General features: G+C 37.0%; 1 long non-coding RNA gene across 1 annotated transcript in view; it reads left to right on the top strand.

Annotated features, from left to right (window-relative positions):
- Positions 1-3,223: 3,223 nt before the first annotated feature.
- Positions 3,224-25,386, top strand: part of LOC148073834 (uncharacterized) — a 202,760-nt gene continuing 180,597 nt past the window's right edge. Inside the window, exon 1 of the long non-coding RNA XR_015712121.1 lies at positions 3,224-3,388. This is a non-coding gene — a long non-coding RNA (uncharacterized LOC148073834). The remainder of the gene's footprint in view (positions 3,389-25,386) is intronic.

Here is a 25,386-nt window from a genome sequence, read left to right as displayed (position 1 = left end):
TAAACTACCAAAACTATACAAAAAAAACCAACTCTTGACATCAACACAAATTAACACAAACACAACAAGTTATGCATAAATTAAAAGATAGTTACAATAATATCCCGTTGCTTTCATATCGATTGAAAGTTGATAATGTGTCACATTTTCATTTATACTACGAAAGCAATTAATTTTCTTACAACATAAAATGTCAGGTTTAAAAAAAATCATTTTGGCCTTGAAATGAAAGAAGATCAACAGTGTTGACCGATGAAAACTTTCCTTGCTTTTGATCATACGTTACATAATTGCTTGTATTTCCATTCTAACGCCGCTCCGCCTTCTCTTGTGACCCCGAGCCCCGTCTCTCGAATGTATTTCTTAAAGTTCCCCAGCAGTCAACAGAGGTTCCCGTTTTGAAAAATCGCTGCAGTTTGTTCACCGTAGTCTGTTCAGCTGGCTGCCTTCAATTTTATACCTGCAAAGTTTCAATCTAGGCCCTCCCTGCGTCCTTTAACATTGGGTGCCCACACCAGCAACCTCCCCCACCTCCGCCCCCCCCCCCATCTTTCCTCGGGATTACTGGTGGAGTCTGAGCCGACGCCGTTTTATTCAACCTTGGTGGACACGGGGGTTTACTATGTATCCTGGAAATATGTCCGAGAAAAGCAAAAAGGCAGCAATTTTCTGCTTGAATATCCCTCTGACTAAATCCATTGATCATCCTGGGAGAGAGGGAGTGAGATGGAGAGGCGGGTTTATCCTCTAATAACTCCTACCTTCACCCCTTTCCTGCCTCACTGTTGTTCTGTTGTTGTTGCTCGCACTTGTGCTCTATTCCTCGGAGAGCTCGTGAGATTGAAGTTATTTTATGCTTGGGCTCCCCGGGCCCCAATTCCAGAAGTCTGGTGTGTCAGTTCGCACACACTCCTGTCATGCAGCGCGAGGCAACCGAGGAGCAGCAGTTTTGTCTCGTTGCTGCTTCCCTTCTCTCCGACCACTGAAGGCATCTTGTGGGGCATTCTGCTTTGATAAATGGGTCAGTGAGGAAAAGTAGTTTATGTTTTAGACATGCATTGCAAAACTTTTAGAGCCTTTAAAACCAATAAGTGTATTTCTATACAAAGAGAAAAATGAAAACGTCAAGTTTAAAAACAGGAAACAGTAAATAGTTATAACATTTTCTTTAAAACAAACTACTTAATTATTATTTAGTAGCTTTGAGTTGCTTGCATTTTTTAGAGTTTGTATTCATTTGTTACAATTGAAATATTCTTTTTTTTTTGTTAGCATTCAACAAATATTTGTATTTTATTTTAATTCTTTCATTGTTAAAGTTTTCCAAAACTAATTAGAGTCCATGTTTTAGACACGCAAATAGAACTTATTCAGCCTTTAAAGGCAAGTATTATATTTGATTTCTATTCAAATACAATTTCTAAAAATAGTGAAAAAGAAAACCATGACAAGACTATCAGGAAACAGTAAAAAGGTTTGAAAAATAGTTATAGAAATTCAAATAAAATTAGATTATTTGTACTTTTTTGTACTTACTTACTTGTAATTTATCTATATTTTGTTGTTTGTATTTGAAGAATATTCTTCGTTGTATTTCATTTTTTTCATTCTTAAAGTTGTGAAACAAATTAGACTTTTTAAGCTTATTTTTACTTTATAGATTTTTGGTCCATTTAATCTATTTTATATAATACATAGCATTTTTTTTTCAGGTGATGATGTAAGCATATTATATAGAATATTATTTTCTTAATATTCAATGAAATCCTACTTATTATATTTCAAATGTTATAAGAATATTTGTATATATTTTACAAGATAATTCTTTAGTGTCTTTCATTGTTTCTCATGGTGAACAAAAAGCTTTTAGGTCCCGATTTGAACCTTAAGTGAATGTGAATTACATGTCTATATGTTTATATTTGATTGTCATATTTACATCTAGATTTCACATGATTTAAGTTCCTGCTTTATTCATAAATTGTTGTGAAGCAAGAACATAATAAACGTCTACAGTTATCGTGACTCATTCAAACCACTGGATTAGTAGAGTTCACCTAAAAGCATTTTTGAGGAGTTGAAAAGGTCAAGCCGGTGTTCTGGTGTCTCCTCCGGAGTGTAATAACAAACAGTGGATTGAAAAGTATTACCTCATACGTTCTGAAGATTATTTATTTTCCCCGGCTCGCTCTCATTAGTCGGTGCTCGTGTCTGCTTTGTGTCTTGACGGTTGCAGTTGATGGGTCAAGGTGGATCGCGGGTGGATGTCTGGGTCACGAGCGAGCGCCGTCTAATTTTGGGGGCCCCGGCACCTTCCAGACACCTCTCTTCACCTGCCAGCTACCTCCGTCTCTGGCAGGCTCAATAAACTGCAGCTAATTGGAAGGTGATGACAGACAGGCCGGCCCCAATTTATTGCAGTTTGAAGACAACCCACTCACTTTCCCTCTGTGGCCCCAGCGAGTCCTCGTGATGGAGCCGCGCCGTCAGACACCCGGAGCTCTGCTCTTGGCATGTGATGGAACATCTAAACAAGACAAAGAGAAGAAGAAGAGAATTCCAGTCATTCCATGAGAGTATCTCGGATAATCTGTTTGATTTCTTAATCTCTTCTTGGAGGAATTACACATCTTTCAAGTCCGTTTCTTTAACAACGTAATCAGTTTTACACCTTTTATCCTTTGACGTTTCTGCACATTTTAGAAACTCAGGTCATGCAATGTTTCAATGTTATTTTAAATCTAAATCAACATTGATAAAAGAACAATCTTTCTACATATATCTTTTATAAAATTCTGAATCTGTTTCCCCCCCACCTCATTTTTAATAATGTCTTGATAAAGAAAATACTGTTAATATAATCATTAATCTTTATTATTGAACAATATCTTCTTATATAAAAAGCATGATTTATGTTCCTCCAGTATGTACTGGCAATTACAAGCAGTTAGCTTAGCGCAAACCTTTGTAGGACCCAAGGTCTGAAGCCTGCAATATCATTCAATGGGGTTTATTTGATATTTTTGGTGGTTGGACAGTGTTATTTATTTATTTGTGTTTGGGATCAGAATTTCAAATACCTTAACTGCTTAAAGGTTAATTCTGTCATGAGATATGCACAAATAATGAAGGCAAACATTTGCTTAACATCAGCAGCTTAGGTGATGAGTTTCCTGAGAGGGAGTGAGACAACGGAAAAGCTAAAGCACAATTGCACTTTTAAAGAGTCGAAAAGGGATTTGATTTGAGTATAGTACTCATTGATTTGACCGGATTTGTTTACTCGTTTTGTAGTTTGAGGACTACTAACGAAATCTAACAACCGAATGGTTGGTTGATAAAAAAAATAGTTGGATAGATAAATGATTTTTTTTTTTTTTAAAGAAATGTAAAGTTGATGACTGGTTTCATTTTATATTCTTTTCAATCTCGTACAAAAACATGTTTCAGTTATCATTTCATACACAGTAACAAACCTGTCAAGTATTGTGTATTTTATCAAACAAATGGGATAATCAAACTTTTTTCACTACTTAAACCCTCATTCTCACAATTTATTATGTTTTCCAGAAGAAAAAAAACCCTTTTTTTTAATCAGTTTCTTATAGTGATGACAGTAATAAATAAAAGAATGAATACAAAATAAATTAAATTAAATGAGATGAATAAAATATAGCAACATAAAAAAAATGAGATGAATAAAATATAGCAACATAAAATAAAAGACATATTAAAGTAGCAATTAAATATAGAACAATTAGTTAAATAAATACAATACATAAAATAACATCCAATAAAATTTTGAAAGCAGACGGTAGAACAGGTTCTTGAACCGTGATGTTCTGGTCCGGATTGATCTTAATAATTAAAACTAATATCAGAATTGTTGGACAGCGCATGTAGAAATGCATGCAGACAAAGTCAGAGGTAAGATGGTTGAATTCAAATAAGATACATTACATTAAAGTGGCATATAAGGGATTTATATATTTATTTTCAATAATTATTTTTTTTTAATAATAACTGTAGGTTTTTTAGATCCTTTATGACTGACTATCTCTGGTCTTTAGAGTCTACTGCTCCAGATTAACATGGATTCTGATACATTTTGACATAATCTCACATTTGTCTGGCTTTTCATCTCTGTTTTTATTTCATTTATCTCACTTTTTTTTCTATTTTAAAGAACTTATGTTTCTCTTTTCGTCTTCATCAGCTGTTTATGTACAGTCTTTCTTGTCCTTTTTATGTGCGCCTCGTGATGGACAGGTCACGTTCACTCCATAACATTCTCAGGAACTCCTCAAACTGACCCTCCTGTAACGGATCACACTCCCTGGTGTGAAAAACTGCCATCGTTTAAACTTTGTTTTCTTCTGCTTGATTGCTGAGGTTGAGCGTTGACATTTATGATGTACTCTGCCAAGAACATTAAGTATCCGAAAGTGATAAAGCTTCAATTTGCTAGACCATTAGACTAATTACTGCAATAATTAAGTAACTACTTGATTAGAACTAATGGGTACCTAATTATCCAGGAAGAAAGGATCAGGTGGTAATTAATAGAGTCAAGCCGACGTCTTCTGACTTACCAGCGTCCATCACCCAACAGGAGGAAGGACAAAAAACGAGTGTTTACCCAGACCCCCGGCAGCTAATACAAACAATTTGTTTGCATCAAGTCACATGAGGAAGGTGCTAATGATGGCTAATGCAACGCCGCCGCCTGTACATTAAACAGGACGATTATCTGTTTTCTAATCTCACCGCCGCGGTTACAGTCTAAAAGTGTGGTCCACGCCGTGTGATGGATCTGTCGCTCCAGTGGAAGGACTTCTGGAGAAGCCATACGTTAAGAAGCCGTCGGGGGGGCTGTGACTCAACCAGATTTAAATTCATTAGCTGCGGGCGGAAGAAGACGAATCGAGTCAAATCTAAAATTTATAGAATCCTACAATCTGCATAAAGTGTATTATCTAAACATCAGTGAAACGTAAGGGTCTTATGAGGTCATTAAAATTTAAGTACACCGGATGGAGACGGTACGCGATCATCAATCCGCGCGTCAGTTGAAGTTTCGAGCTCATTCTCGATTCAACGCTCTGATTAGATCAAGAGCGATGGCTGACGCCTTCAACGGTTTCCTTCTTTTCTCTATCGATGTGTTTTGGCGGGTGTGCCTGAAGGGTGCGCGGTGGATGAAATGGAAACGTTGGGGAATTCATGTTTTACAAAAGAATGTCGAATAATTACACAAGGCCTGAAACGTAACGTTTATTATTAATGTTGAAGAATCACTTGTACAGGTCCCATAATGCACTGCAACAGCTCATAAAGTTATTGAAATTGACATTTGGTCATCCTGGACAGCTCATATTGAAACGTTTGGAGACAAAGTAAGGGAAGCAAAGAGAGTTCAGACATTTGGCGAGAAGAACATTTCTTGGAGTAGGAATTAAAAATAATAAAAGGAAACAACCATTGAGGTGTATGGATGTGTTAAAAGGAAATAGTGGACTAGTATACTGAGGCAACCCTTGACAGGAATTGCCAAAAGATCAATAATATCCTTGATGAATTTAGATCACAAAACGTTTTGTTTACTTGAAATACATTTGATTCCTTGCTGGCTTGTCAGATAGCATAGATTATTTTATTTTATGCAATAAAATCACTAAAAATATGTTTCAATTGAATATCAAGGGACACTATTTGAATATTTATTTTCCGTTTTCTTTCATTTTATACGTTTTAAAGTTGACCTCTGACTTCAGTCTGCACTTATACAATAAAAGGGCCACAGGTGGCCCCTGGGCAAAACTTTCCCTGTGTCCTGCTTTAGAACGTCCCTCAAGTTTGATGTATATGTTTGTCGAAAATAATTCTGGTTCTGTTTCCACTGCCTGTTGTCATGTTGGGCCAATACAAACCCCTGTTGAGGTCCCTGTCTCCGCAGCCTCTCCATGAAGCCAAACTTACTCTAAAACGCTCTCGAGAGATCAGTCGGCTTCGCCCCGGGATTCTAACAAATTGTCCGGGAGTGAAGGCGAAAGTCTTTTTTGACAAGAGTAGTTTTTTTTTTTTTAACAAGGAAAGCACAGACGGCTCTCACCTCCAACATATTCCTGAGAGAAGACGTGTCCTATCAGGATAAAAATAACACTCTTGGTGTGTGTGTTTTTTTTTTGTCACAGCTTGGCATTTGGAAGACGAGGTACAATACAACAGTGGTGTCAATTAATCAAATTCCTCGCAGCCGCACGCGAGTAGTTTACTCAGCCTCAGCATGACTCCCACTGTCGTTTTATCTTCATACAAGGTCCGTATTTGGGTTAAATTATTCACTAAATATAAATAAATAAACTAGGATGTATACGTTCAGAAAAACACTATTATAGGATTAAAGTTCAGTAAATATCAATAGGAAAGTGAAATAGAAGGTTCAGAAGGTTGTACAAGAAACGGTAAAAAAGACGATTATGATTTAACTCTGGCATCTGATAATCCGTACTCAGGAAACCATTTTTGTTTAAATATGGATTTTGTTACTCATTCCCCATTTTTATGTACCTTCATTTTATTAAACGCTTAAAGAGGATTCTTCTCAGACAATTATGTTTTCTTATGATGTGGTGATTTGCAGTGAGAGTAAGAAAGGGAAGCTGGAAAGATGGTCAATAATCCAGAATAATGGACAGATAAAGGGAGGTGAAAGTTTTATCACATCGTAGAGAGGATGATCAAGGTTGGTCACGGTGGTGGAGAAGGTGAGGGAAATGAATACAAAGACACTTCCAAGACCAGAGAGTATTAAGACCATCAAGACCAGCAAGACCATCTATACCATCAAGACTGTCATGACTATCAAGACCATCAAGACGAAGACAAGACCAAGATGAGACCAAGAGTAGACCGAGACTATACAATGTAGACCATCAAGAACATCGAGACCAACAAGATCATTATGGCCATCAAGACCAGGTTGAGACCAGTTTCAGACTATGTTGAAACCATCAAGACCAAGACAAGACCAAGTTGAGACCAAGAGTAGACTGAGACGAGACAATGTAGACCACCAAGAACATCGAGACCAACAAGATCATTGTGGCCATCGAGACCAGGTTGAGACCAGGTTGAGACCAGTTTAAGACCAGGTTGAAACCATCAAGACCATCAAGACCAAGACAAGACCAAGACAAGACCAAGATGAGACCAAGAGTAGACAGAGACAAGACAATGTAGACCACCAAGAAGATCGAGACCAACAAGATCATTGTGGCCATTGAGACCAGGTTGAGACCGGGTTGAGACCAATTTAAGACTAGGTTGAAACCATCAAGACCATCAAGACGAAGACAAGACCAAGATGAGACCAAGAGTAGACCGAGACAAGAAAATGTAGACCACCAAGAACATTGAAACCAACAAGATCATTGTGGCCGTTGAGACCGGGTTGAGACCGAGTTGAGACTAGTTTAAGACTAGGTTGAAACCATCAAGAACATCAAGACCAAGACAAGACCAAGATGAGACCGAGACGAGACGATGTGGACCACCAAGAACATCGAGACCAACAAGATCATTGTGGCCATCGAGACCAGGTTGAGACCAGGTTGAGACCAGGTTGAGACCAGGTTGAGACCATCAAGATTGTTTGACCATCAAGACTGTCTGGACCATCAAGACCAGGACCTGGATGATGAGACCAAGACAAGACCAAGAAAAGAAAGGTGCAACCAAGACGAGACCAGATCGAGATCATGAAGATCAAGACGAGACCAAGACAAGATAAGACGGGATAAGACAAGACCAAGAAGATAAAGGCGTGACTAAGATGAGACCATAGATGACCAAATTGAAACCATTGAGACCATCATGGCTATAGAGAGGAAGACGAGACCAGTTGTTCTTGAGAATGTTCTTGAAAACCGACACACTAGAATATAAAAAGCTAAAGCAAGTAAAATCTTTTAATATTTCCATAGTGTCAAGTATTCCTGTGTATGAATAAAAATACTTAAGACCATCTTAATAAATCACTCATAAGTAAGTAAGTAAGTAATTTTTATTTATATAGCGCTTTTCGAGACCAGGGTCACAAAGCGCTTAAACAATCAAAACAATACTCAAAAAAGTACATACTTTAAAGATAAAGATAATACTGAGAACAACACAGGAGTTCCAGAAAATCAAGGAAAAGCCTGAACAAATAGAAACGTCTTAAGATGTTTCTTAAAGGAGTCAGTAGACTCCATCAAGCGCAAAAAGAGAGGAAGATCGTTCCAAAGCTTAGGAGCAACAGCCTGAAAAGATTTCTCTCCTCTGGTCCTGATAACATCTCCACCAACAGCGTTGATATTCTCTCGATGTTTTCACCAGATATTGTTTCATTTAATTAACATCCATTTTAATATTTCTCCGGCACAGTTCTTGCTTCGGCGTGGCCTCGAGAGAGAGAGAGTGAGAGAGAGAGAGAGAGAGAGAGAGCTCCACGTCACCCTGATGCTCTGTGCAAATATTAAAAAATGAACCAATAAGTGTGAGTAGAGGGCTCATTGTACGGACAATAAAAGAACACTTGGTAACTTGTTCAGCAGCCACTCGGCGCTCTCACACCGCAGACTCTAATCGTCTGCTCGGCGCTGATGAGATGTAAATGAAAGTAATTAGGGAAATGTCAAACATAATTAATAAAACAGGTCTAAGTTGTGAAAACACTTGTCAGCGGAATGAATGAAGATTCCGTCTCCCAGATGTCGTGCCTCCCTCTCCTGCCGCCGTCCAATTAGGCCAAAGATCGCTCCTAAGTTTCCACTCTCGCGCTCCTTTTTACCCTCTTTTGAGCTCCGAGAGAAGGATGGGGGGAACAGAAGCATCCTCAGGAAGGAAAAAATGAATTTGCCTGTCCATCCAGCGCCGGGATGAAATTAATTGCCGACTCCTTGTGCTGTCTGGGTACAACTGTGGCATTAACATAAGCAATTTACGTCCAACTTCTTCTGCCGGCTTGTTTAATAGAGCGCCCGGACGTCCACGATAAGGCTTGAAGGTCCCGGATGCATTAGCATTTTCCTAATATCAAAATATTAGAGCTCCATGATTTGCTAAAGCCATTCATTATTGATAAGAACAAAGGCTTTTATAAATTACAAAAGGGGAGCGTGACCTATAATTACAGCAAGCAAATTAGGCCCGTGCAGCGAAGTCGGTTACATTCGGAAGGAAAATAATGATGCCAGAGACCTTTTCCTCTTCCCTCAGGATTGCAAATATAATGGATTCCCTCACAGGCTCGGCAGAGGTTGAGGTGCGAGCTCGCGGGTTGAGGGGGGACAGTGTCGGCACAAGAGAGGGAGCAAGTGTCGGTGGCCTGAACACCGGCTCTGCTTGTTAATGAACATGAGCGGCATGAATCACAGAGAAAAGCAAAGAACTTATCCTTTCAACTGTTTACTTTCATGCCTTGTGTCCGCCAAATTACGAATTAAAAAATACTTTCCCGGTTGTATTGCTATGTTATGTGATGTTCTGGAGACTTTCGACAGTATCCCTGGCTTGCTGGGACAACATATTTAATATTTAGCCTGTACAGTTGAGTTTTACAGTGTTGTATCGAAATACCAATTAACAATACTTTGATTTATTAGCGACGCTAATTACATTAGCATCTTTATCTTATTGAGGTAAGTAAGTAAGTAATATTTATAAAGCGCTTTTCTAGACCAGGGTCACAAAGCGCATAAACAATCAAAACAATACACCAAAAAAGGTGTACTTTACATATTTTACCATTACATATACTCTATGTCATATGTTAAATTTGATTTTCTTTTACATATAACATATATATACTTACTAAAGATTATTTGTTTTACTTAATTGTATATTTGTTGTATTTGTTTTACACACAAAGGTTTTTATTCATATTTATTTAATAGGAAAGAGGCTGAATGAACACGGGCCAAAATAAAAGTCTTGAAAAGATTTTATTCAACTCTCTCATACTAACCAAATAATATACCATATGTTTCTCTGTAATGGGCCACATCCATACCCACAGGTCTACCGTTTGACATTTGCAAATATTGTTTTAAGTTAAATGTGACGAAAGCCATTTTAGCACAGGTTTGAAGTTATAATTAAACCAAAAAAAAAGATTGTGTTTTGTTCTACAAAATAGGCTCATGAATAACAATTGAATAATGGAAGCCACTGGATGTTTAGTTCCTTAAAATCAGATAAAAAATACATTCATAATTTGGGTAACTATGTGGACATTTTGCGCAGACGATAAATGGAATAATGATAGAATGAATCTTCAACCACCATCTCGACAAGAAGGCTCCTTATGTTGTGTGAAAGTGTAGAACAAATCCTCGTACGAGCCTGTGTTCTGCCACATTTATCTGCTTGTCACAGGGTAGTTACATGGTAATAAAACCAGTGGGAATTATTCTCTGTTATCTCACCGCTTCCTATAAAGTGGACTGTGAGTTTGATTGTCTCATATTGGAGCTGTTTAATCACTGCCATGCCGTGTCCCAGAGTGCTCCAGGCTCCTTATCATTCATTAACCTATTGCTATAATGTCACTTGACCCTCCCGTTTCACTCGTACAACATTTGAAGTCATGGATATATTTAACCGATGAAACAATGGTCATACGTGTGAATCCGCGGCTTTGTTAAAGGTTACTTTGTCTCTGACGTCCCACATTGTCCCGCTCTGAATTTCTCTTCATCTAATCTCTCCGTGTCTCTAACAATAAGGATTAATTAGCCTCTTTACTTTGTCTGCTTGTACAGGGGCTTCCCATCTGGATGCTCGACAGTCCTCTGTGGGTCTGATTAATGGCGTGCACAGACAGTCGCCAGTGATGTCTGGCCCAGGTCAGAACTTCCAGAAGGCAACCTGATGGTCTTCTGTCCAACACTGGGAGAAAGAACAAAAACATGAGATAATGTTTAGCGATGATAAAAAGGGTGTCTCTGTTTGAAAAAATGTGTGAATAAATCAAATATCCAGAATATTTCTGCTCCAGTAGATGATTTATTAAGCCTAAGACACCTGCACAGGCACAAATAATAATAATACAAAATAGTCAACTAGGGTTTAGCCATAAACTCATGAAACATTTTTCCACTAAAGGTTAGGCCCAAAAGATTATAGGTCTAATTAAAGTATGGTCAAGCTCCAATTGGACAGATGGTCTAATGGTGCCTTATGCAAGTAATGGAAAGCAGGCGAAGTGAGCACTGTCCAAAAAAAAATGCTGATGACAAACTACATGTCTGATACGAAAAAAAACCCTCCCAACTATGACCTGTTAGTAAGTACAAGGATATAGCATCAATCCAATCTCTTACGCTGTATTGTTTGTAATGGAAAGCAAGTCGATTCTTGGGAAAACATCCTTACTTTCTGAAGCCTGTCAAGTTTCCCAAAAAAAAAAATTGTAAAAAAGCCGTTCCTGTAATCTCAAATTTGAAATGTGGCTTATTTTTGTTGTCATGCCAACGCGTCCAATAACTCTCGTTGCTAGTTTTAGTCGACTTCAAATTCAACCAGAGGCCTTTAGCTTGAAGCCCGTCAGCCACTTGCGGCCCCCGAGATTTTTTTTTCTGTAGCCTTCGATATTTACAACAAACAAGGGACTATATCTTTGTCCACTGTCTTACGGTTAGGGGTTAAGATCATCACACCAAATATCATAATCGAAATAGCTTTAACCCTTGTTTTGTCTCTGGGTCAAGATGAACGACCTCCACCATTGTATATGTATTTCTGGAAGCCAGGGAGGTCGATCACTTTGACCCAGAGACAACACAAGGGATACCACAAACACACTTGTATTGGGGCCTTCGGGTCACCTTGTCCCTGAGATAACACAAGAGATACCAAAAACACATTCATTTGCGGGCCTTCGGGTCACTTTGAACCTGAGATAACACAAATTTTAAAAGAAAATGTCCAACTTAACGTTCATTTTCCTCCTCTTAGACCAAGAACACCTATATCAGTAGCACTATCCAAATCTTAACACTCTATCACAATTGTTTTCAGATAACTGCTAACAATCACAGGCAAATAGAGAAGCTATGAGAGATAATTATTGAGGATTTTATTGAACCTTATGTACAAGTTTCTAATGTCTTGCGATGTACCTAACTACCACTTAAAGTAGCATCTTAAAAACTACTGATAAGACATCCTGTATCAGTAAAAAGAAATCCACTAACCCGCACATGGAAATTCAATTAAACGATTCTATGTATCAATATAACAATAGTGAGAAAAGAGATAAATCCAACGAGAGCCTCAGGTCACATGCTTTCGCCACCGCATTCATGACTTCCAACAGACCTACACCAAAGATCTGGATAAATAAATAATTGAGATTGAATTCATCTACAGATTACATACTGAAATAAAGAGTCAAGAAGAAAAGCTAATAAATAAATGAAAACAAAAGTGTCTTAAAAAACGCCAACATGAAGTCCCAAGTTCTCTTAAAGCCTCAGGAGATTACATAAGAACACATGTGAGTCAGTGTAGGCTTTTTTTTCAGTTGGCCACAAAAAGGGCAAAAAGGTTGTAAAAATAGATGGTCTGGTGACAGAGTAAGATGCTGAATCTCTTCTGGAGTACTGTCGAGTGCTTGAAAGGGTGGTACAAAAGTAGACAGCGAAGGAGGCAACATATATATACGTATATATATATATAATTATATACATACAATATGTGTTTATAAGCTCTTTAAAACCTAAGGGTGGACTTCTCAAGCCTCTCAAGTAATATCTGTGGAGACAAAATAAAACAAATGTACGTGATTTAAACTTGAAAGATCTCTCGGAGAACATCTTTCCAGACAGAAGCCGCGTGTTGAGTCAACAAGCTCTTTCTAAATCAACGCCGCGCTGCAAACAAGTGAAAAACGAGATGAAGAGAAAGAAAAAAAACCAATGTCTGGACCTTGAGGGAAAAGACGCGCAACATCACACCAGACTCTTATCTCTGGATGCATCGTTCCCCTGAGAGGATTCTCCACTCCAGCAAACAGCAGGATTCAAAGGTATATCAGGTGCATGACCTTAGGGTTAGTGAATTCTGCTGCTGAGCAGTATCAGCTGAAAAACTCTGACACACAACCACATATCTTGTAGCGAGCACACACACACACACACTTTCGCTCTTGTAATACACTTGCACTGACACAGGCAGATAAAAAGATTGCTCTCGAAGACTTATTCCTTGAGTTAATTAGATTTAATCCTGATTTAGTTAGCATTATGCCGAAGCGTGATGCATAATGCACCATTTCATAAAAAGTACATTATGATTCAACGTTCTCCTCATTAACCTTTGGTTCATTGCTTAATGTGTCACAGGCCAGAGTTCATTGTAATCTCTCTCAGTGGACTCGCCGCTCTTGATCAATATGCCTCTCGCTCAGCAGACGCTACATTGTTTTATTTTCCTGCCTCTGTTTCGACGCAAGGTGTGAAAGGATCATTCCGAACCCTCGGAGGAGACGCTTCTTTCAATATCCTCAAAGTAGCGGATCCCACCCACTCAATTGTTCTCTTCATAATCGTATAAAAAGATTCAGGAGGACTTTTTTTTACATTTTTTTTATTGTTGTTGTGTTTCTCCTCGTCTGAACAATGCCCTTCCGCCACAGGGTCCCATAACAGCCCAGCGCTCTGTGCTCGGCACACCTCCGCCCCTCATCCCACCCCTGCTATCTCCTTTTCCTCATCTGGCCCCGGCCCACTTCCACATCTACATCCCATTGTCTGAGTGAATGCAGCACGCGCAGGGCTGGGTCCAGTCCAAACATGCTCATCTGTCTCTGGACGGACGCCAGTATTCTTTGACATACCTCAAAAAATTTCCAAAGATTTATCTGTAAATGTTGCGGGTATTAGATGGTGCCGGTGTGGTGACGTGCTTTAGCCGTGACGTCTGTCGGGAGTCTGGCCTGCACGTGTGCCAGAAAAACCAAATCCCAATCCATCATGCATTCCCCAAGGTGGCCCGGCCGGTGTGTGTGTTTGTCACCGTCCTCTGTCAGGAAAGAGGATTGGAGCGCGTTCACCGGACGAACCCCCTTTGGCTGAGGAAGTGCTCCTCTATATTGGCCTCTTTGTGGCTCGCTAATCGAGCTTTCCTGTCAGCGGGCTGTAGAGTCCCAGTGCAGGGCGCACTACGTGATACAGGCCCACTCCGGTGCTCCAAGGGAAGTTCTGGGATCAGCAGATAACGGCAAAGCTCCCTCATCTAACACGCAGAATAGTGTTGCCCTGCTCTCTCTCTCCCCCTGTCCTTGCATGAATAAGGAAAGCGCCACTTTTAACTATTGAAAAAAAAAATCCATTATTCAGACACCTACACTGGAAACCCCCCAAATTTCCATTTTAGATTTGAAATATCAAACGCGTTTCTCTAAAAGCCCTTGTCAGTTAGCTATAAATAAGGATCCCGGGTCCGGCATCAAAGTGCCAGTGCATTAAAACTGCTTCCGATTGAGAAATCAAAGCGGCTACTGCTCCCACCTGAGTTTTTTCGTCGTCCACAGTGGGGCCGTCGTGCAAACAGTACCGGCCTTATCACATGTAAGTGGAATCTGGCGCTATCGGTGAAAGAGTGGCCACAAAGGACTCATGTTCCGCTTTTCAAAATCCAATTATAAAATCATAATCTGTAGGTCTCACTTCCATTTAGATTTCCCACTTATTCAAGGAGCTAACCTCCTGGGGGTGACTCAAGGACATGTCGGAAATCAAAAGAAATGTTGTTTGCCAAGTTCTCTGCACCCTAGCTTAGTAAGGGATAAAACATTTTGAAAAAAAAAGAAAAGATTTTAGAGGAATACACCTTAAAGAAATAGAAAAGCACTCAGGGTGTGTTGACCTTTGCTAAGCTAGTCATTTACACACACATTACTATAATTGTATCGTAACGGTTTTTCCCCTCAACATCATCCGTTACCTTCATTGCATCAGTATTAAAAAAAATGTTGGCTGTGAAAATGTGTTCAAATAGTTCTAAAGGACAATAGGTGGCAGTAGCGTTCGGAAGCTGCCTTGGACTACACGCACAAAGTAGGTGAACAAGGAGAAACTGGTGCCGTAGCTTCTTCTGCACCACAGAGAGTGACATATCTACAAATTAAAATTTGGTATGGCGATTCAATAGTTTCTTGACAGACGTATTCCCTCGTCAGACATCAACAATAACACAAGCCCATTGAAGAAAACAGGTTTCAGATGGGCTGGACTTGGCCAGTGCGTTACTAGAATTCAAAATAAACGTTCTTTTACCTTTGGCCCTTCCTGGACACCATCCTTTTATCATTCTCCCGCTTCGAGAAGTTCGTATTCCATGCCAGTGTCACATCACCAGGCTCCTCATGACATATTTATGGGATTTTGTTCTTAAAGTAACTACCAATCTTGTGACCACAGACAAGGGGAGTCCCGAGTTCTCTCCAGCACCCCCATGGACCCTCCTACACTCTCCTCTTTTCTCTCACTATATCCTCCCTCACTCCTCTCCTTATCCATCTGTCTACCCCCCCATCCTTCCTCCCAGCCGGTCAAAGCGGCAGGCCGTCAACAATGAGTCGGGTTCCGCTCGAGGTTTCTGCCTTCTAAAAGGAAGTTTTTCCTCGCCATTGCTCACTGTACAGTGTTTTGTTTCTTGCTCTTTGTTGAATTGCTGGGATCTATTTTTCCTTAATCAACTGTAGTCTTATTTAAACTGTATAGTGTCTTGAGATAACTTTGTTATGATAAGACACTTTAAATAAAATTGAATTGAATTGAATTGAAGGGAAGAAACAGTGATGGACCAGTAAATTAGGATCTACGCCTTTTAACTCGGCTCTATCTCCACCTGGACAAATTCAGTGATATCATTGACATTGATATCATTGTAATTGGAGGCTGATCTCTCTGTGTTATCGTTCAGTCACTTATTTCCTTAATTTGTTAAGTCCCTTATTATGAAGGTCTCATGTACAGTCATGCTGCTTTGACGTACTTTTTGGCCTACTGTACATTAACATATACTGTACATTGGTCTGTGTGGGCTTCCGCCTCTTTTGTTGACCGGTGTGTTTCAATAAAGTTTACTGTTAAAGTAAAAGGTTACTGTTTCATATTATCACACCTGCTGTTTGGGGGTTATACCCTAATAATCTTTATTGTCTTTAAAATAAAAGCCATATTGTAGCATTTATCTGTCATTGTTTCAGTCTGTTTAGTCAGTTCTTTATTCCACTTTCTACACTGCATTTTAGACGGCGCTAAACTTTGCAATTCTAAGTCAAGAACCTCTGACCTGTGAAAAATAAAAAAAAAACAAAAGCAACATATTGGAAGCTCTTACTGTGAGGGGGATGATTCAAACTCTTGTGAAAATCTCATTTTTCAAACTCAAGGTTTTGTCATGGCTACTTTTTTTTGTTGTACATGTTTAGCAGGATTTTATACCAACCTTTCTCCCAGACAAAAACATTACATTTAAAGTTCAACTAATTTGTTGATTTTCTCAAATACTTGGATCTCTATTGTACTCATCAGTATGTGTTTGTTTGTATAAAACTCTCTTATCATTGAAATATTTACATAAGAAACTGTGCCTTTTTCTTAGGGTTATGAAATCTTGTTTAGCATAACCACACACACTGCTGTGATTGGTCAAACATCAGGGTTTGTCACCATGTCATCGATCCCGAAAGTCTCCACCTTCTGGGACTTGTTGTATAAACAAAGCGGGCGTGATAACAGCTGGCTGGAGGAGGAGCGAAGACCCTTATTATGTCTTAATGGACTCGTTCAGCCGTGATTTCAGTGGGGGGTGTTTTGAACTTATTATAAAGTAATAAGTTCAAAAAAAGGTCATGATGAGGAACTTACTGCATGTTGGTAAAAGAAGATTTCATAATCACTTTCTGACTTTCTCAACTACACCACGCTGATTCCTTAAGAGCATTTGGATCCATGACAAGACTGGATATTTCACTTTATTACGATTGTTTTTTTAATGTTTGAATACATTTTGGGTAGTCTAGTCTGAAAGCAACGACATATAACATTTGTTATTATTACTATTTAACATTGTCTTTATTAAGTGGTTTACTTTTTTAACTCAACAAGAAGATAAAACCAGAAACCAAAACATTTTGTTTGATGAACAAATGCAGATGCTTCCACACAACTGCATTAACATTATTTTAACAAAGAAAGGAGCAACTAAGACATATTTTGATTCAAGTTTTGGGGCTTAAAATGTATTGTAATGTAAAAAAAAAAAGGAAAAATTAAATAGAATGAGTTGGAACCAAGGATCCCACAAAATGCTTTGAGAACCTCAACGACCCTACTGTTCCTTGCTGTCCCATTAAACAAATATTTAATTACCTTTTGATCAAGTAAGTAAGTAATGGTTATTTTTAGAGCACCTTTCTAGACAACAGTTTAAATATATACTTTAAAAGATCAAGACACAAAAGAAAAACACAGGAGTCACAGAAAAATCAGGGAAAAACACAAATTAGAATGTCTTAAGATGTTTCTTGAAGGACTCAGTAGATCCATCAAGCGCAAAGAGAGAGTAAGTAAGTAAGTAAGTAAGTAATATTCATTTATACAGCGCTTTTCGAGACCAGGGTCACAAAGCGCTTTAACAATCAAAACAATACTCAAAACAGTACATACTTCAAAGATCAAGACAACACCGAGAACAACACAGGAGTTCGAGAAATTCAAGGAAAAGCCTGAACAAATAGAAACGTCTTAAGATGTTTCTTAAAGGAGTCAGTAGACTCCATCAAGCGCAAAGAGAGAGGAAGATTGTTCCAAAGCTTAGGAGCAACAGCCTGAAAGATTTCTCTCCTCTGGTCCTGAGCCGTGTGCATAAGTAGATTCTGATCCACAGACCTCAGAGACCGAGCTGGGGTGTAAGGCTGGATCAGATCACTGAGGAGCCTGACCATGAATAGAATTTTAAAATTGATCCTGAAAGAAACTGTCAGCCAGTGAAGAGTTTTAAGGATGAGAGAAATGTGAGTTCTTCTAGAGCAGGTCAGAATTTTTGCTGCAGAGTTTTGTATTCATTTCAGATGAGACATATCCTTCTTGATAAGACATGAAAACAAACTGTTGCAATAGTCCAGGGGAGAAGACACAAAAGCATGGATTACAAGCTCCAGATCGTGTTGTGACATCATTTTTCTTAAATTCAGAGATTTTCTCAGTTGAAGAAAACAGTTTCTGTTCATTTTCTTCAGTGTCGAACAAGAGACATGTCTTTATCAAATACAACACCCAGGTTTCTCAGGCTCAGTTTGACAGACTGACCTAAGTCACCCAAATACTGACTCAACCCTGGAGCTTTATCATCAGGCACAATAACCAGAGTTTCAGTTTTATCCACATTTAGTTGCAAAGTGTTTTCACTCAGCCATTGTTTGATTTCTAGCAAACAATTGACTAAGCTGTTCAGCTTCCGGGGCTCAGTTGGATCAGATGTAGAGCTGGATGTCATCAGCAAAAATGGGGTAAAAAATATCAGGAACCCTAACCCTCTTAATCAAGAATACAAATGAGTTTTTTTTTAATGTTTTACTGCTAAGCACTTCAATAGTTTGTTGCTGACTTGCTACTGCATGTTTCTGGATTTTCAGGTCAATGAATCCTCTTATCAATGGTCGGTTACATCCAAAACAAAAATGTAAACTCCTGTTTCCGAATGTGAAAAATCAAACGGTGTCTTAAAACCAGTGAATTATTATGACTTTCACTGGTGACATTTCCAAATGTCATATATTTCAGGAAGCTCACGGTAGAGTCTGCTTTTTGATGAATACTTTAAGTCAGAGGGACTAAAGGTGGGCATATGTTGTCTTCGGTCCCTCGCGCCGTGAAATGCTAATGTGGCTTCACTTAAACTAGACTCTGAAGTGCCTCAGCTGCCATTTGAGCGGCAGAATATCATCGGAACGACGCGGAGGAATTGACTCACTTTCTCCAACGGTGTTGCTTGTTTTTGTGTTTGTGTTTCCTGTCTGTCACTTTGAGTCGCTCCGGTGATATGAGCTTGCTCGTGGTTCTGCCGCCCCAGTTTCGCGAGTCCTCAGGTTGGTGCGGCAGCGAGGATTTCTTTATTTATGATCCAGATGTTTGGTCCCTGCTATGGACTTAAGTTCAGAGAGAACTTTTATACCGATCTTTTTAACCGATCTTCAGAGTTTAGTGCAAACAGTTCTATTTCCCCTCCTGCCCCATTAAAATGTAATTATTAAAAGTTATTTAATCTAATCTATAGTTGCTAAAATACTAATAACATTATAACACCATACAAAAGGACATTAAATTAATGATTTTTTTTAACTTAAAAAGCTCACACTGTGTGCACACTGTGTTCAAATATGATCCATGTCGTTTGCACACAGCGCATATTATATTATATGAGTCTCCTTGGCTGAGATTACAATATGATTAATACATAGTTCAATTGAGACGTGTTAAGAAAGAAAATAGAAGAAAAACCTTTTTTCATTTGCCTTATACATTTTTTAAAAATTTGTTACCACTTTGGATCACCTGCTGTATCATTTAAATGTGTCTATAAATTACAATAGTATTTAGACAAACAGACAGATAGATGGATGGATGGATGGATGATAGATAGATAGATAGATAGATAGATAGATAGATAGATAGATAGATAGATAGATAGAAAAGATTGACATGAAATATCGTCTTTTCACTCCATTCCTGCCCCCAAACTTAAGAACTAAACAGCCCAATAGCATGCGGAATGAATAAGTCCTTGAGTCTATTAGTGTTGCATCATGGGAGGAGCATTCGTGCTCCATCTGCGTCTCGTGACAGTGTTCAGAGGATGACTGTCATCATCCATTATGGACAGTAGTTTGCATTATATAGATACAATAAATGTATATTTATTAATGTATGAATGATATTCACTTTAAAAATCACTTAATACAAGCAACTTTAAAAAAAATTATGGACATTAAATAAATGCAGTTTTTAAACTTAAAAAGCTCACACTTTTTAATCAATAATCAAAATGTATATTTCACATCCCATCCGTGTTGTGTTACCTCGCTCCGGCAGAATTATGTACATACATTATGAAGATTTTGGATGACCTGCTGTCATGTGGATGTTTTCTTCCTTCTGCACAAACTCATTTTTAGGGTAAAAAAAACCATTGTGTTATCTGAAATATGCATATGTTTGGCCATGACCCTGATGTTTCTTTGAACTTTAATTTGAAATTCTTATGCACACAGTGAGAAAAAAAAAAAAAGAACAAGTCTTTCACTTTGGCATGGATATCAGCGAGGTTTGATCTGCAACTCAAGGACACACACACACACACACACACACACACACCTACACACACACACACACACACACACAGAGACGCACACTCGCAGTAGTTCCCATAAACAAAATCAAATTAAAAAGGGCAAAGCCTGAAATTAATTATCCATCCAAAGCAATGTACTAGAAAAAATATAATTTATGGAACAATTATGAAAATTGCGCACTTGAATGAAAACCCCACAATAATTAAATTAATTTCTCATTGGATTAGACTCTTAATTCTTTCACCACGAGCGTGAGGGCGCCGGGCCGGGCGGCGCGCTGGAGAACTTTTGAGGTTTTCAAACGGCCTGAATCACAGAAGCTTTCAGTGAGATTGATTTTGGAAATCTGAGGAGAAGCTGCAGGTATTGGCCTCACTTGCATCAGTGATGGAGCACACTATTATGGGATGTTTATGAAGATTCTTTTTGTCATCCTACATATAAAGATTTCCTGTGTCGAAGGGTCCAGAGTTCAACTTTCCTGTGTGTGTGCGACGTTTGTATTTTCTTCCTAAGCTTGTGTGATCTCATCACTCTGGTTTCCTCCCAAAACTCTAAAGACACAAAGGTCCTTTGAGGACTTGAAAGCGTTTTGCAGAAAAGGACAGGAAAGAAAAATCTACAAACAAATGTGATGGTCTAATATCATCTTCAAAACCAAAAAGAAGAATTTTAATTAGAATTAAAATAATTGATGTGCTTTTTTTGTTTTAATGTCATAAAGCTAAAGCCATGTATACCTCACTACATCTCCCACATCGCAACCCTTGTTATTTAATTTTGTTTTTTTTCTTTTCAATCTCATCTTACCCTTTACATTGGTTTACAATATACATATACATATATTACATATTTGTACATTTTTCAATTAAATTAAATTAAATTGAATTTGTGTCTCATCATTACAAAGTTATCTCAAGACACTTTACACTTTAAGTGAGACTATATTGGAAAAAGAATGAGTGAATCACTGTGTGGCAGTGATGAGGAAAAACTTTGAGCAGAACCAGACTCAGTGTTGAAAACAAAAAAATATCAAATAAAATGAAACTATATTCATCTTTAATCAAAAAGTTATCAACTGTATTCAAACTATTTTCAACTGAAATCAAACAATTATCAAATAAAATGAAACTATATTCATCTGTAATCAAACAATTATCAACTGTATTCAAACTATTTTCAACTGAAATCAAACAATTATCAAATAAAATGAAACTATATTCATCTGTAATCAAACAATTATCAACTGTATTCAAACTATTTTCTACGGAAATCAAAACATTATAAAATAAAATTAAACTATATTCATCTGTAACAATACAATTATCAACTGTATTCAAACTATTTTCAACTGAAATCCAGCAATTATCAAATAAAATGAAACTATATTCATCTGTAATCAAACAATTATCAACTGTATTCAAACTATTTTCTACGGAAATCAAAACATTATAAAATAAAATGAAACTATATTCATCTGTAACAATACAATTATCAACTGTATTCAAACTATTTTCAACTGAAATCAAACAATTATCAAATAAAATGAAACTAAATTTATCTTTAATCAAACAGTTATCAACTGTATTCAAACTATTCTCAACTGAAATCAAACAATTATCAAATAAAATGAAACTATATTTATCTATAATCAAACTATTCTCAACTGAAATCAAACAATTATCAAATAAAATGAAACTATATTCATCTGTAATCAAACAATTATCAAATAAAATGAAACTATATTTATCTATAATCAAACTATTCTCAACTGAAATCAAACAATTATCAAATAAAATGAAACTATATTTATCTATAATCAAACTATTCTCAACTGAAATCAAACAATTATCAAATAAAATGAAACTATATTCATCTTTAATCAAACAGTTATCAACTGTATTCAAACTATTCTCAACTGAAATCAAACAATTATCAAATAAAATGAAACTATATTTATCTATAATCAAACTATTCTCAACTGAAATCAAACAATTATCAAATAAAATGAAACTATATTCATCTGTAATCAAACAATTATCAAATAAAATGAAACTATATTTATCTATAATCAAACTATTCTCAACTGAAATCAAACAATTATCAAATAAAATGAAACTATATTCACCTGTAACAATACAATTATCAACTGTATTCAAACTATTTTCTACGGAAATCAAAACATTATAAAATAAAATTAAACTATATTCATCTGTAACAATACAATTATCAACTGTATTCAAACTATTTTCAACTGAAATCAAACAATTATCAAAATAAAATAAAACTATATTCACCTGTAATCCAACAATTATTAGCTTTGAACAATTTTCATCATTATTTTCCCTGCCCGTTAGTTATTTTACTATTTAAACTTGCACTTGAATAATTTAGTTTGAACGTCATTTGCAAAGCTGCTCTGTTAGCTTGACATGTCAATAGAAAATACTGCATATTGGAAACTATTTGTGTAAGACATGTATCAAATGTCGAATGAACTGATACGAGACGTGACGCGGTGTCCGTTGTCAGGAGTGTCATCTTGTACACAACTCTCTATCGATGCAACTGTAAATGTATCAATTTCCATGTCAACCGTCGGGCGCCTGTACAAGCGCCCGTACAAGCGCTCGTACAAGCGCTCGTACAAGCGCTCTCCATTGATTCCCTGAAGCATCAAAGCGATTATGAGAGCGACGGGCTGCTGCTGCAAACACACTCAGTGACACGCTGATAAAATCCCTGCCCTGTGTTTATACACCATTCGGCGAGGAAATCAGAGAAGGTAATCATGTATGGAAGGCAGGGTTAAGAAGCAATGTAACAGTCTATTAAGTTTAATATAGATATGTAGAATAAGCATATGTGCGGATACATTAACATAAATCTTGGATACACACCAGTGGAGATCCGTTCTCACACTCCAGTCGGGTCTAATGACAAATACGGTGACTGAGCCGCCTGGAAGCGTGAGAGTAACTTCACGTCGTCGGCTCCAGAGGACATAAAACATCTCGCAAAATAGAATCTTTTAACTCGGACCATGTGGCGCCTCAGTATTCTGGTTTGACCTTTCGTTGCTGCTTTTTTTTTTTAACCTTCAGGGGTCGGATTTTCTCTCCTTGTTCCTCACAACAGTCAGTTACTGGAAACCCTTTCCTGGGACCTCTGGATGATGAGTCAGCATTTTTTTTTTTATGCGGATGCAGTGGTTTGTGATGTACATTGTGTTAAAGGTTTGTGTAACTCAATGGTATTGTAGTGACCCAGACGTCTGTTTTTCTTTTTTTCACAACAAATCTAATGATTAAAGGAAGGATTTGAACCCATGGATGGAATTATTGGAAGAACGGTACTTTAAGAACTGTAGCACATTTGAATGTTAGCCACAACATTTTCAAAGAAAAAGAAAAGAAAATATAAAGAATGTACCCTAATAAAAATCCTTAGGTTCTGTATTTTTTGTAAGAATTAGTATTTAAACATAAATATTATGTTTAAAATGGAAATATATGCTATTTCTGGGACGTGCAGGTAACACAGCAGTAAAACGGCATGATAAAATAAGAAGAAAACAGCTTAATCAAACAGTCTAAGTCAAGTTCAGGCCACCTGCTTTCATTATTTATAGACGGGTAACATCACGAGTTAGATGAAGTAGCATTTTATAATCTAGAAATTAAAGTTAATAAAGAATTAAATGTGCTGCAGGTGAAAATACTGCTTTTAAAATTATGGATGAGCAACTGAACATGTACAACATCTCATTTTTATTTTATAAGAACAACAATATAGTTTATTTTTAATGGTGTTGAAGTCATAAACAGATATTAAAAAGATTAAGATTCCTTCCATTTAAAAGTGGGTTGATGACGCGTCAGTGAGTGAAAGATCTAGCGCAAATATATCTGCTGAAAAGGAAACTTCTTTCCAAATTTGTTTGTTTCAGTTAACATTGTAGTTCGAGCATGTTTTGAAAAACGTACATACCAATTGAAAGTATTATAGTTTTGTCATTTTTTTCATGAATTTATCAACATTATGGCCTTGATACAATTCAGTTTTAATTATTTTTTTTTTTTTTTATATATATATTATATATATTTTTAGCATAATTCGTTTTTTTGAAAACAATGATTTAGTTGTAATAACCACCCTATAACAATTTGTATCTTTATTACTTTAAAGATAAGAATTTTAATTATTTGATTAAAATAATCACCTACTATCAATATAATATAATTGAAATGATAGTTATTATAGTTAAAATCAATAAAATAAAAATATGATTGAAGAATCTTTTAAAAACAGGAAAATATTAAAAAATTCTAAAATAAATATATACATTATGTCTTAAATTCGTCTTGTCTTATGTCAGATCGGTTAAGATGAATTAATTGTCTTTATGAAAATGAAAAAAAAAATTATACTAATAATGATTTATGCATGAGTGACGATATATTCAAAATTGTTAGCATTTTCAAATATTTTTAACAAATAAAACGTTGAAATAAACCAGTTTTTTTAGAACCCTGAAGATAATGAATAAGTCACACAATTTATCCTTCATATCAAATCCCTGTATTTTACCTCGACATAACTACTACACTGTTTAGTTTAAATCACTAATTCTCCTTTGAAAAACGGCCTAGTCAACAATCTAGGAATTTAAAAATCATCTTTACAATATAAGTAAGTAAGCAAGTAAGTAATATTTATATAGAGCTTTACTAGACCAGGGTCACAAAGCGCTTAAACAATGAAAACAATCCCCAATAAAATAAATACTTAAAAGTTCAAGATAACACCAAGAACAACACAGGAGTCTCAATTATTATCTTAATGTATTAACCTTTACCTGCCTTTTTTTTTTAATCCACATTTTCAAGAAGTTAAGAAGCACAACAAGTGGCGGCGATGCCGTCTATACCAGAGCGAGCAGCTAATTGGATCAGTGTCTGGCACAACCTGCAGTC

This window comes from Callionymus lyra, chromosome 8 (genome assembly GCF_982586985.1).
Source record: "Callionymus lyra chromosome 8, fCalLyr1.hap1.1, whole genome shotgun sequence".
NCBI lineage: Eukaryota > Metazoa > Chordata > Actinopteri > Syngnathiformes > Callionymidae > Callionymus > Callionymus lyra.
Note: the sequence above shows the minus strand (reverse complement) of the source record. Positions and strands in the feature narration are given on the sequence as shown.